Genomic DNA, 13,597 nt, shown 5'->3' with positions numbered 1-13,597 from the left:
AATGTAAGCCTACTTGTGACAATAAAGATTATTATTATTATTTTGGTTGACAGCAGTAAGCTACCCAGGCAGAAAGAAATATTTAACTTCAAGTTGGATCAAACGAACAGTGAAAGTTTATAACTAATTTGTTTTTACGAATATAAACTATAACTCACACTTGAGGAATGGTGGCACAGTGGTTAACACTGTTGCCTCACAGCGCCAGGGACCCTGAATCAATTCTGGCCTTGGGCGACTATGTGAAGTTTGCATGTCCCCCCCCCCCCCCCCGTGTCTGCGTAGGTTTTCTCCGGGTACTCCGGTTTCCTCCCACAATCCAAAGATGTGCAGGTTAAGTCGATTGGCCATGTTAAATTGCCCCTGAGTGTCCAAAGATGTGTAGGTTCGGTTGAAAGGTTATTGAGATAGATCGATGGAGTGGACTTGGGTAGAGTGCTCCTTCAGAAGGTCAGTGCAGACTCGATGGGACAAATAGCCTCCTCCTGCACAGGCGGGCTTCTATGATGAATCTTACCAGCAAATCTTGGATATACTCAAATCACTTTGCACTGAAGAAGCAAATGTCCCAGCTGCTGAGTCCTACAGAGAAATTTCATCTGGATCCATGTCTCCAGAGGTTTATTTCATTGCTGAAGATTGTGTAGACTTAGTTTCTCATTGTGATCTCTTTGCCTACAGCAGTGCAACCTGACGCTGAAGCAAGTGTGTAAATAATACCATCAGCTACAGGAAGTGTAATTCCTACCCTAAAGATAGGAAGCAAGTCATCTTTGCTTTGTATCCTGCAATTTCTTCCAAGATATTTTTCCTTTTCATCTCATCTATCAGATTTATTCAAGTCTCAAGCTGCTTTCATCATCACGGCAGCAGTGAATAAAAGAGCTGTGAATTCTTCATAGAGGTTGAAGATGCTTCTGACCTTTCCCAGCGTGCAAAACAGAAGAAGATGATTACAGAGAGAATATCAGTTTGTTCCTTTCAAGGAAGTGGGGTCGTCCAAGTCCTGAAGTCCTCTTAAATCAGTTCTTCATTGAATAGTTTCCACAGCCTTACAGTCCAGTTATTGTAAGGGTCACAGCCATAGAAAGGTTACAGTCCGCAAGGACGTAATACAGCTCATCGTGTCTGCGCTAGCCAAAATACAAACTAGCTGCTCATTTTAGTCCCATTTTCTGAAACCTGTAATGGATTCATGATTATGTTAATGAGACCATGATGTTGAAGATGTATGTATGACATTATAATCAGATGACTAAGAGAGCAGGACGCAGAATAATCTGTGCTAGCTCTGGTCAGACCCCATTTCGAGTATTGTGAGCAGTTTGTGAATGGTGACTGTGGTGCACACCACTAGTGGTAACTTATATGTATTACGGAACTGCCCGTATATTAGAGGTACGTTGGTAAATCCCTGCCTGCTGTCTCCGCCCAGCAGGCGGCGTATAAATGTGTGTGCTCTCCTGTGCAGTAGTCATTCTGGTTCCAGCTACAGGAGGCACAACATCTTGTTCAATAACCACAAGACGAGAATGGTGGAACAATCGAGGCTTTATTGAACGAGATGCTGTGCCTCCTGTAGCTGGAACCAGAATGGCTGCAGCACAGGCGAGCACACACATTTATACGCCGCCTGCTGGGCGGAGCCAAATATACCTCTAATATACGCGCTACTGGAAGGAGGTACGCTCGACCTTGCGGGTACTAGACAGCTAGCTAATTCATTAGAAGTGGCCTCCCGTAACGTTCAGTCCTACGCCCCCGATCGCGCGGCACCCTCGTGGCATCGTGGGCCCCACCAGCTGCCAACTCCAGCTCACCACAAGCCTGCGTCGTGCGGCAGCCAGCCAACTCTGGGGGGCCCAAGTGTTATATTTGCGGACAAAACAAACTCCCCAGGCAGCGCTGCCCGGCGTGGAGCACAACATACAATGGATGTGGGAAGAAAGGACACTTTGGTTCTGTTTGCCAGGCCCGGTCGGTCGCTGCTGTTTTCCGGTCCAGCATTTCTACACCCCCCACGCGCGACCCAGGGGCGCCGCCATCTTCCTCACCGTAAGCCACGTGCAGCCTGTGGTGCCGCCATCTTTGCCGCCATTTTGGACCGCGCCTCAGGACCTCTGCTTGTCTGGCTGTTCATCGCCTACCACTACCTCTGCCACCGCTGAGCAGCCCGGTACCCGCCTCAATCACCCTGGATCAGTCCCGGCCCCGCAACCTTGCGACCACAACAACGACGGTGAAGATAAATGGGCACACGACGTCCTGCCTTTTTGACTCCGGGAGCACGGAGAGCTTCATCCACCCCACTACGGTAAGGCGCTGCTCCCTCGTGGTACACACTTCACCCAGAAAACCTCCCTGGCCTCCGGATCCCATTCCGTTGAAATCCGGGGGTACTATATCGCGCCCCTCACCATCCAGGGCGTAGAGTTCAGCAACTTCCAGCTCCAAGTCCTCCCCCACTTCTGCGCTGCCCTGTTACTCGGCCTGGATTTTCAGTGACATGTCCGAAGCCCTATCCCACGGTACATGTGCCAGCGCACAAGTGGACCAACTCCGGGCTCTCCACTATGACCTCTGCCACCCGGGGGTAAATCCGGTTCTTCCATTTTATCAAAGCCCGCAACCTGCCCTACTCCATTGAGGAGGTCAGGACCGTCACCAGAAACTTCCAAGTCTGTGCAGAGTGCAAGCCGCAATTCTACCGGCCAGATAGAGCGCACCTGGTGAAGGCCTCCCGCCCCTTTGAGCGCCTCAGCATAGACTTCAAAGGGTCCCTCCCCTCCACCGACCGCAACATGTACTTCCTGAACGTGATTGATGAGTACTCCCGGTTCCCTTTCGCCATCCCATGCCCTGATATGACTTCTGCCACGGTAATCAAAGCCCTGCACAGCGTCTTCACGCTGCTCGGTTTCCCCACCTACATCCACAGCGATCGGGGATCCTATTTCAGGAGCGATGAGCTGCGTCATGTTCCTGCTCAGCAAGGGCATCGCCTCGAGCAGGGCGACCAGCGACATCCCCCGGGGAAACAGGCAGGTGGAGAGAGAGAACGGGACGGTCTGGAAGGCAGTCCTGCTGGCCCTACGGTCTAAAACTCTCCCGGTCTCCCGCTGGCAGGAGATCCTCCCCGACGCGCTCCACTCCATCCGATCTATCCTCTGCACCGCGACTAATGAGACCCCTCACGAACGTGTGTTTGCCTTCCCCAGGAAGTCCACCTCTGGGGTCTCGCTGCCAACATGGCTGACAGGTCCTGGACCCATCCTCCTCCGGAAGCATGTGCGGACCCATAAGTTGGACCCCTTGGTCGAAAAAGTCCACCTCTTACATGCTAACCTGCAGTACACCTTCGTGGTACACCCCGACAGGCGCCAAGACACAGTGTCCCTCCGGGACCTGGCACCCGCTGGGTCCCCACCCACAACCCCTGACCTGATGAGCGCCACTCATCTTCCCTCCAGCGAAACTCACCGCAGCCCCCACCCCAGCATGATCCGTCCCCCCACTGGATCCATTCAGGAGCAACAAAGGCGAGGACAACACGCTCCCGGAGCCGCAGGTGACCACGTCGGCGCCCACATCACCACCAGGACTGAGGCGATCGCGGAGGAGGGTCAAGGCCCCAACAGACTTAATTTGTAATGTTTCCACCAACCCCGCCGGACTCTTTTTTTAACAGGGGGTGAATGTGGTAGTCACCACTAGTGGTATATTACATGTATTACGGCACTGCCCGTATATTAGAGGTACGTTGGTAAATCCCTGCCTACTGGCTCCGCCCAGCAGGCGGCATATAAATGTGTGCGCTCTCCTGCGCTGCTCCCATTCTGGTTCTAGCTACAGGAGGCACAACATCTCGTTCAATAAAGCCTCAATTGTTCCACCATTCTCGTCTTGTGGTAATTGACGGTGCATCAGTGACTGTGGCTATTTTGGACGGTAACCTAATAAAGGGAAACCCCGGAGTGTAGGGGCGCGTCCACCAGGTAAGTATGGTTAATCCCGCAGGATAGGGAGGGGGGACAAAAACCCCCACCAGGATAGTAACCTGGAACATAACGGGACTTAACAGCCAAGTGAAAAGATAGAGTCTTCATCCACCTGAGAAGTGTGAAAGACGACATAGTCTTCCTTCAAGAGGGAGAAGGACCGATTGGGGTTAAGGAAGGGCTGGGTTGGACAGATCTATCATTCCTACTACAGGACGAGAGCCAGGGGGGTAACCATACTGTGCAATAAGAGGACGATGTTTACCGCAACGAGGAGGACAGTTCTGGACCCAGCGGGAAGGTACGCCATGGTCAGTGGGGTCCTGGATGGGGCACCAGTAGTCCTGGTGAATGTGTACACACCTAACTGGGACAAAACGGAATTTAGAAAAAAGACCATGGCGGAAATCCCCAACGTCGACACGCACCGATTGATCATGGGGAGGGGGGGGGGCTTTAACTGTGTACAGGACCCGCGGATAGATAGGTCGAACCCCAAAACGGGGTTTCACCAACATGGTGAAAAACTCGGCTTATTCATGGAGCAGATGGGGGCAGTGGACCCGTGGCGGTTCACCCACCGAGTGGAGGAGTTTTACTCCTCCTCCCAGGTACACAACCCAAAGATGTGCAGGGTAGATGGATTGGCCATGCCAAAATTGCCCCTTAATTGGAAAAAAAAAGAACTGTGAGAGATCATGGTGAGTATCAGCTCTATGGAGTTGGGGAAGGTGCTGGGACCAGTAGACTTCTACAGAAAATGCACTGTCCCCGCACCTGGGGGAGATGTTCACAGACACGCTGGTGAGGGGCACCCTGCTGCCTGTGTGAGCACAAGCCACAATCTCACCAAGAAAGACAAAGACCCTACAGAATGCGGGTTCTACAGACCCATTTCACTGCTAAATGCGGACGCTAAAATACTGGCCATGATCCTAGCCAGAAGACTGGTGGTCTGTGTACCTGAGATGGTAGCAGAAGAGCAGACAGGCTTTGTCAAAGGTAGCCAACTAACTGAACATCAGGCACCTGCTGACCGTGATAATGACCCCCTAGAGAGAGCACCAGAGGTCATCATCTCGCTGGACACAGAAAAGGCCTTCGACAGAATCGAATGCAAGTACCTCAGAGGTATTGGAGTGGTTCGAGCTTGGAGCAGGGTTCACCGCCTGGGTGATACTCCTGTACAATGCTCCCACGGCGAGCATACGGGGAAATACCACCAGCTCTAAGTACTTCCAGCTGCACACAGGCAGGGATGCCCGTTGTCCCCGCTGATGTTCCCCCACTACTCGAACCACTGGCGATCGCGCTCAGCGCAGCAAAGAATTGGAACGGGATCCGGAGATGAGTCAGAGAGCACAGGTCTCGCTCTCTACGGATAACCTGCTTATCTAAATCTCGCAAAGCAGCAAGGAAGGAATCATGATGCTCTTGAAAGAGTTTGTAGACTTCTCGGGCTACAAACCCAACTTGGGCAAAAGTGAGATCTTCCCGGTGAACCTGGCAGGGCCGGAGGAGCTGCCATTTAAACAGGCCCGAAACAAATTCCGCTACCTGGGGATCCAAATCATCACAGGGGAAGTTAAAAAGGACCTGCAGAGATGGAACACACTCCCATTCTCTCTGGCACAGAAAGTGCAAACAATCAAGATGAACATACTGCCCAGGTTCCTTGTCCTGTTCAGATAATAATAATCTTATAATAATCTTTTTTGTCACGAGTAGACTTACATTAACACTGCAATGAAGTTACTGTGAAAATCCCCGAGTCGCCACATTCCGGCGCCTGTTTGGGTACACAGAGGGAGAATTCAGAATGTCCAATTCACCCAGCAGCACGTCTTTCAGGACTTGTGGGAGGAAACCGGAGCACCCGGAGGGAACCCACGCAGGCACTGGGAGAACATGCAGACTCCGCACAGACAGTGACCCAAGCCGGGAATCAAACCTGGGACCCTAGCTCTGTGAAGCCACAGTGCTAACCATTGTGTTATCAAGCTGCCTTGATCCATACTGATCTACATCCCCTTGGCCCACTCCAACTCATTGGAAAAACATCATAGTGTTTGTGCGGAGGGGGGGGGGGAGGGGGGGGGGGGAATCCTGGGAGCCCCGAAAAGGTCCTGCAGAGAACGAGAACCACCGGGGGAGGGGGAGCCCTCCCAAACCTGCAACCACTGGGCAGAAACTGTGGAAAGGGTAAAGGGGTGGATAAAGGAGCAAGAAGCTGATGGGTGAGAATGGAGGAAGGCGCCTGCGCGGGGACCTCCATCCGGGCCCAGGCCACGGCTCTGCTCCCATCCCCACCTTTGAACACAACAGACACTCAATGAGCCCAGTGGTGGTAGCAACACATCGGTCGTGGAACCAACTATGATAGCATGTCGGATTAACCAAAATGTCCATAAATGTCCACCTGCAACAACCACAGTTTCGCACCAGCCATAATGGCCGTCACCTTCAAAAGGTGGAGACAGGCAGGAAGGGTCGCTGACCGTTAGGGACCGATACACTGACAACAGACTGATAACATTCGAGGAACTAACAGAGATGTTCCAGCTGACGGGGGAACGAGCTAAGATACGTGCAGGTCAAAAACGTCTTAAGCAGGGAAACGAGGGCATCCCCTCGACCACCGCGACAACCGCTGTTAGAGGACCCACTGAAAGCGGACATCTTAGGAAGGGGGAACTGTGGCGACCTCTATGAGCGACTAATAGGAAGATCACACCATAGGACGAGACAAGGGAAAAATTGGAGGAAGAGTTCGAGTTTGAAATACGGTAGGGACTCTGGAGCGAGTCTTGCACGAGGTCATCTGCACCTCCACATGCCTAATGCAGCTGAATGTGGTAGACAGAGCCCACCTAACTAGAACCCGAATGAGCAGGTTCTTCTTGGAGGTGGAGGATAAATGCGAACGGTGTTAAGGAGGCCCGGCCAACCACACCCACATGTTCCAGACTAGTCGGGTACTGGACAACCTTTGGACAAGCTTCTTCAAGGCAATGTCCAAAGTGGGGATGTGGGTGGAGCCCGAAAGTGGCGGTCTTCGTGATATCAGACCAGCCAGATATATTCATGGGGAGGGGGCCAACTTTGCCTTTGCCTCTCTAATCGCCTGCCGGAGAATCCTGCTCGGCTGGTGGTCAGCACCCAAAGCTGCAGACTGGCTGTCTGACCTATCGGAATTTCTCCAACTGGAGAAAATTAAATTCATCATCCGGGGGAATGGAAGAGGGCTTCCACAGAATGTGGGAGCCATTTACCCAGTCGTTCCAAGACCTGTTTGTAGCCAACAGCCAAAGGGAGGGAGGAAGGGAAAAGCCACGGTGCAACAACATGCACAAACGAAAGGGGTGGAGGAATAAAGAGGCATGGAGCACAACCATGCCCAGTAAGTAACATAATACACGGCACCACGCCAACCCAACAGGAACAGGATATAAGAGCTGATGAGGGAAGAGGGCACGGCAGACGACCAGAAGGGGAGGGGGTTCAGGAAGAGAAGGGGGAGGGTGGTAGGGGACCCAGCTACAACTAAATACCTACTGGAGAACGTAAAATAAGGAGCTGTAACTGTTGTAAATAACAAAAGACAACCAATGTGAAAATGAAAATCGCTTATTGTCACAAGTAGGCTCCAAATGAAGTTACTGTGAAAATCCCCTAGTCGCCACATTCCAGTGCCTGTTCGGGGAGGCTGTTACGGGAATTGAACCGTGCTGCTGGCCTGCCTTGATTTGCTTTCAAAGCCAGCGATTTAACCCTGTGCTAAACAGCCCCTAATGTGCATGTGCATTTTTGTTTTCGATGTATGTTCACACTTATCTCTGATCTGTACAATGTGAAAAATCCTTAATAAAAACATTTTTTTAAAAAGGTTAACGTGCAGGTTCAGTCAGCAGTTAGGAAGGCAAATGCAATGTTAGCATTCATGTCGAGAAGGAGAATACAACACCAGGGATGTACTTCTGAGGCTGTATAAGGTTCTGGTCAGACCCCATTTGGAGTATTGTGAGCAGTTTTGGGTCCCGTATCCAAGGAAGGATATGCTGGAGAATGGGGATGAGAAAAATATCAGCCGTGATTGAACGGCGGAACAGACTCGATGGGCCGAGTGGCCAATTCTGCTCCTATGTCTTATAATGCCTGCTGTATTTATTTATATAACAGTAGCGGAACTAAAAGTGAGTTTCATGGAAGGTGCTTTGAGGTGTTTATGAGAAATATATGAAACTTTATCAATACAAATTTATTTTCAAAAAACATAATTTGGGCCAACCTAACATGCGATGATCAACGTTACCAATTAAGTAATGTACTGTTTAATATTAAGTTTTATAAATGTATTTAATGCACTGTGGTTATGCATTTTATAAACAGAAGTTTCATTGTACAATTTACTAGCCCATTTGAGCCTTTTAACAGCACAGATTTGAAAGGTGTAACAGGAGTATGGAGGTGTCATTAATGAGCTTTAAGACAGAGATAGAGAGGTTCTTGAATAATAAGGGGACCAGGGGTTATGGGGAGAAGGCAGGAGAATGGGGATGAGAAAATATCAGCCATCATTGAATGGCGGAGCAGACTCGATGGGCCGAGTGGTCTAATTCTGCTCCTGTATTATGGCAACAGACTAATTAGATTGTTCTACAGTGCGGTTACACTGGAGTCAGTTCTAGGATTTTGATAACTATGAGATATTTTCAAGTCAGAACAACTTGAAGGGAAACCTGCAGGTGCTGCCTTGCACCACTGCCCTTGTCGAGTTCATGGGCTTGGAAAATGTTGCGAGAGAAGTACTGATGAGTTGCTGCGATGCACTTTGTCGAGACGATACTCACTGAAGTCACTATGCTGGTGGTGGACTAAGTGAATGTTTAAGGTGATGAAAAGGTGCAAATCAATGGGTTTAATAGTCCTGGATGGTATTGGACTTGTATTGGACTTCAGGTGAATCTGAGGAAGGTGCAGTGCTCTGGAAGCTAGTGTTTGTAACAAACCTGTTGGACTTTAACCTGGTGTTGTAAGACTTCTTACTGTACTTCATTCAGACAAGTTGAAATTCCACCACATGAAGACTTCCGGTGGCAACTATGAGGGAGTAGGTTGCACATTTGGTGGCTTCCGCTCTGGCTAGATATTTGGACCTCTCCCCCCAACTTGTTTTTGCGCTTTTAAGCTCTGGACTTGAAGAAACAGTGAACAAACGTCTGTGGTACATATTGGTTTATGGAACAGAGAGTCCGAAGGGATCAATAGGGAAGAAACAAAAAGACAGGCTCAAGCTGGGTGTTGGCTGCAGCAGCGGACATGATGGCCGGTGTCTAGACCCCTGGGGCTTCAGCCCAACCATCAACGGAGGAGCTGATGCAGGTCATCCAGGAAGGCTTCGCCAGACAGAAACAGGAATGTCTGACCCCGATTAAGGAAACATTGGAGAGGATGGAGCGGAGGCTAGATGCCCAGGACAGGGCGATCCAGAAACTGGCTGAACTGGAGGAACACCAGACGGCGGTGGAGATGGAGGTGGGGATGCTGAGGGACGGCAACAAAGGCTGCTGGAACAGGTAGAGGATTTGGAGAACAGGTCCCGTAGGCAGAACCCAAGGATTGTTGGCCTCCTGGAGGGGGATGATCCTGGGGAGTTTGTGGTGAACATGTTCCAGAAGCTGTTGGGAGATGGGGCTTTCCTTGGGCGATGGTGGTCAGGTTCCACAGGCTTCTGGATCCTTCCTGTTGGTTGAAGGGACCTTCAGGCCCACCTTGACAATTAATCTTCTTTAAAGTCTGGTCTTCTTGAGATGTATTCGCTGGTGAACTCGGTTGCTGTGTCCTATCCTTCCCATGTACCGAGCTGTGAGAGCTGGCTCTGGCTCTGCTGGCTGTCCCCTTTCTTCCGGTTTATATTCTCTTTCCAAGAGTTATTAAGTTTTAACGACTTTATTGTAAATAAGCTTGTTTCACTTTGATTGTTAAAAAGTATCTTTGATGTAAACATTTTAATCCCACTAATTATTCATTTTGGGCATAACGTCTCCTCTCAGATCTGATTAAAAATGCTTTGGTTTCAATAGTTAACTTTTATTTCTGTGATTTCGAATCATTTAATTTTCCAATTGTCCGCAGCTCATAACTTTGCCTTTGATTTTGACTTTAAATTATGTCTCTCGTAGACAGGTCGTCTCCAATTTTCTTTTAATTGACTTGATGTTCGTAGAATTTTACACTTTAGAATTGACACCAAATTCGACTGAGCATCATCCATCCTTTCCAGCTGTTTACTAAGAGAGTTTATTTCAATTAAGGTGTGAAACTTTGCTTTTAGCTGTATGCTAAAATTTAACTTGGTTATGACTTGAAAGACTCGCTTGCTTTAAACATTCGTCACTTAATTCAATTGAAACTCTCATCCATGCTTTTCCAGATGCTTCCTGAGATAGCTACTTTCAATGAAGGTGTGAGCCATTGTTTTAGCTTACCACATGAAACCTGTGTGTCTGCTAAACCTGCTTGTGAGCAAGAATCTGCATTTTATAATCCTGCTTTTTGCAGCTGCTATTAACCTTTTGTGGGATCTTTCCCTGTATCCTCTCAGACCAGATATTGCCAGACTTCCATGTTTCAAATGACACATTTTTCTGTATTTTCAAGAACAGGACGTCAATACAGTTATTGATCCTGGGCCTGGACTGGACGTGCTCAAAAACGGGTAGAGTGTCAGCAATGGGAAAAGAGCTTGTCATAATATACACACAAGTATATGATGGTGCACAGACAGGCATTGATTGACACACAAGATGACCAATGAACACACAGAACACAGCAGCCAATCACCAGACAGGACACGGCCACTATAAAGCCAGACGGCACTAATTTTCCCGCGCTCTTGGGATGCAGCCTCTGAGACAGCCAGAGCCTGTGAGCAACAACTAGAACATACGCCATGTGGTAGCACGATAGTCTGGTCAGGTTAGCCTCAGGTCTCCAGTCAACCCACAGTTAAAGTTTGTATACAGTAGTCCCCCGTTATAACGCGGGTGTTCGGGTCCAAGACAGCCACCCGCGTTGTAACCGAGCCGCGGATATCCAAGATGGCGGATATCCAAATGAATGAACGGGAGGAAACATCGCTGACTGTGCTGAACATCGCTGACTGTGCTGAACATTGCTGACTGTGCTGAACATCGCTGACTGTGCTGAACATCGCTGACTGTGCTGAACATCGCTGACTGTGCTGAACGTCGCTGACTGTGCTGAATATCGCTGACTGTGCTGAACATCGCTGACTGTGCTGAACATTGCTGAATGGAAGGGCGTTTTAAATAAAAAACATCAAAGTTCGTTCAAGTCTTAAATCAAGTTTTAAATGTATTAAAATATATACAATAATATACAGTATACATACAATAATATACTTAAAATTGTACTTACACGCATATTTTTAAAATCATTTAAAAAAGTCTGTGAGTTTCCTCTGGCACATCCCCTTCCTCATCTTGACTTGTGCTTGTCTCTGGAGGTTCTTCAGGTGCAGGATGTATATCGGGTCGAAGTCTTGCTGCTCTGTGAGCCACTTCAGGTGCGTGATGGCATCCGAGTGGCTCTTTGCCACTGTGGGCTGGGGTTCTTCTTCTTCTTCTGCCTCCTCTTGGGTGACCTGGTCGATGATCTCCTCCTCTGTGAATGTTTCTGCGGGTGCCATGTCGTCCTCTGCTGCTGCCCACCTGTCCACCCAATCCTGGAGTGTTAGGTTCTCATCCAGTTGGTCCTCTAGCCTCTCCTCAGCTGCCCTGATCTCTGCTTCAGTAAAGCCTACAAAATCCTCTTCATCCGGGTAATGTTGGGGTCGTGGGAGTGCTGCTCCTAGGGCCTTGTTCCAGCAGTTGGCGATGGTCTTCTCTGTCACAGCTCCCCAGGCCTTCCCTGCCAGATAACAGGCATCCTTGATGGTGATGGCTTTCAGGTAATCTGGGACAGTGAGAGGAGAGTCTATCATTTCCAGGATCAGTTCCTTTTTGTACACAGACTTGAAGGTCTGAATGATGCCAGCATCACATGGCTGGATCTTGCTGCTGGTGTTCTTTGGGAGATAGAGCACTTGGATCTGCCAATCCCTGGTCTTGAGAACATCTCCCTGAGGGTGGGCTGAGCAGTTTTCCAGTAGGAGTGTGGCCTTCTGCGGTAAGTTGCGGGCTCTAAGGTGGTCCCTGACACTGGGTACGAAGAACTTGAAGAACCACTCCTCAAATAAGAAAGCTGTCATCCAGGCTTTGCCAGAGTTCCGGTAGGTAATGGGTAGGTTCTCCATGTTGATGTGGTGAAAGCATCTAGGAGACTTGAATTTGCCCACAATCAATGGCTTCAGCTTGTGTGTTCCCGTGGCATTGCTGGCAAACAGGATGGTGAGCCTGTTCTTGGCTTGCTTGTACCCCAGAGTCTTGTGGGCATCATCCTTGACAGCTAGGGTCTTGTCAGGCAGCATCTTCCAGTAAAGCCCTGACTCATCTGCATTGTAGAGTTGCTCTGGGGTCAGCTCCTCTTGCACCATGTAGTTCTTGAGGATGTCGGGAAAGGCTGCTGCGGCTCCTGAGTCGGCGGATCTCTGTTCACCACTGATGGTAACTGCACCTATCCCATGTCTTTTTTGGAACCGATGGAGCCAACCCTTGCTGGCTACGAAATTGCTGTCCTCTGGGTGGAGCTGGTGATGGAACTTCTCAGCCTGAGTCCTGATGATAGGTCCAGATAGGGGGGTGCCACCAGACTGTTCCTGGACAAACCAGGTGAACACAGCCTTCTCTAAGTTACTGTCACTAGCGTTCCTTGCCTTTTTCCTGCTAAGCCCTTCACTCTGAGAAACTGTCCCAACATATGCTCTTAAATTGGGCTCATCTTTCACCCACCCACGGAGGGTTGACTCTGGTACACCAGTCTCTCTGGATAATTTTGCCTTCGTTTCCCCGTTTCGAAGCCGGTCTATCAAATGTATCTTTTGACTCACTGAGTAAGACTTGCGCTTAAACATTTTGAACGACACGACAGCAACTGAACTCGAACTCGAAGATACCTGCACTGGAAAAGGTATCCCTTTTATGGCTGTGTAACTGGGCTAATCGGTCGCGGCTACTCATCGCGGCTAATCGTTCTACAGTACAAGACAGTGATCATCGCTGCTAATCGGTCTAATCATCGCGGGTAATAATCGCTGCTAATCGGTCTAATCATCGCGGGTAATCATCGCTGCTAATCGGTCTAATCATCGCGGCTCAAAAAGGTGCTGTTTCAAAAAGAGTTTAAAATGAGTCAAGTAAGTTGGGGTCCATAAAACCCCCCCGCCGTATATCGCGAACCGCGGTATTGCGGGGCGCGTTATAACGGGGGACTACTGTAATAGTTAAGAGTTCAATAAAATCGAGTTGCATTTCTTCAAGTGTTGGAAGCCTGTCTCTCTCACTGCTACAGTAAACGTAGTCCTTGCAGACCCAGCATACCCAACACATCAGAGCTGAGGGAATTCATGGAGCAAATGGGGGGGGGGGGTTCGACCCGTGGAGGTTTGGAAGGCCGACAGGGAAGGAGTTCTCCTTTTT

This window comes from Scyliorhinus canicula, chromosome 1 (assembly GCF_902713615.1).
Source record: "Scyliorhinus canicula chromosome 1, sScyCan1.1, whole genome shotgun sequence".
NCBI classification, from domain to species: domain Eukaryota; kingdom Metazoa; phylum Chordata; class Chondrichthyes; order Carcharhiniformes; family Scyliorhinidae; genus Scyliorhinus; species Scyliorhinus canicula.
Note: the sequence above shows the minus strand (reverse complement) of the source record.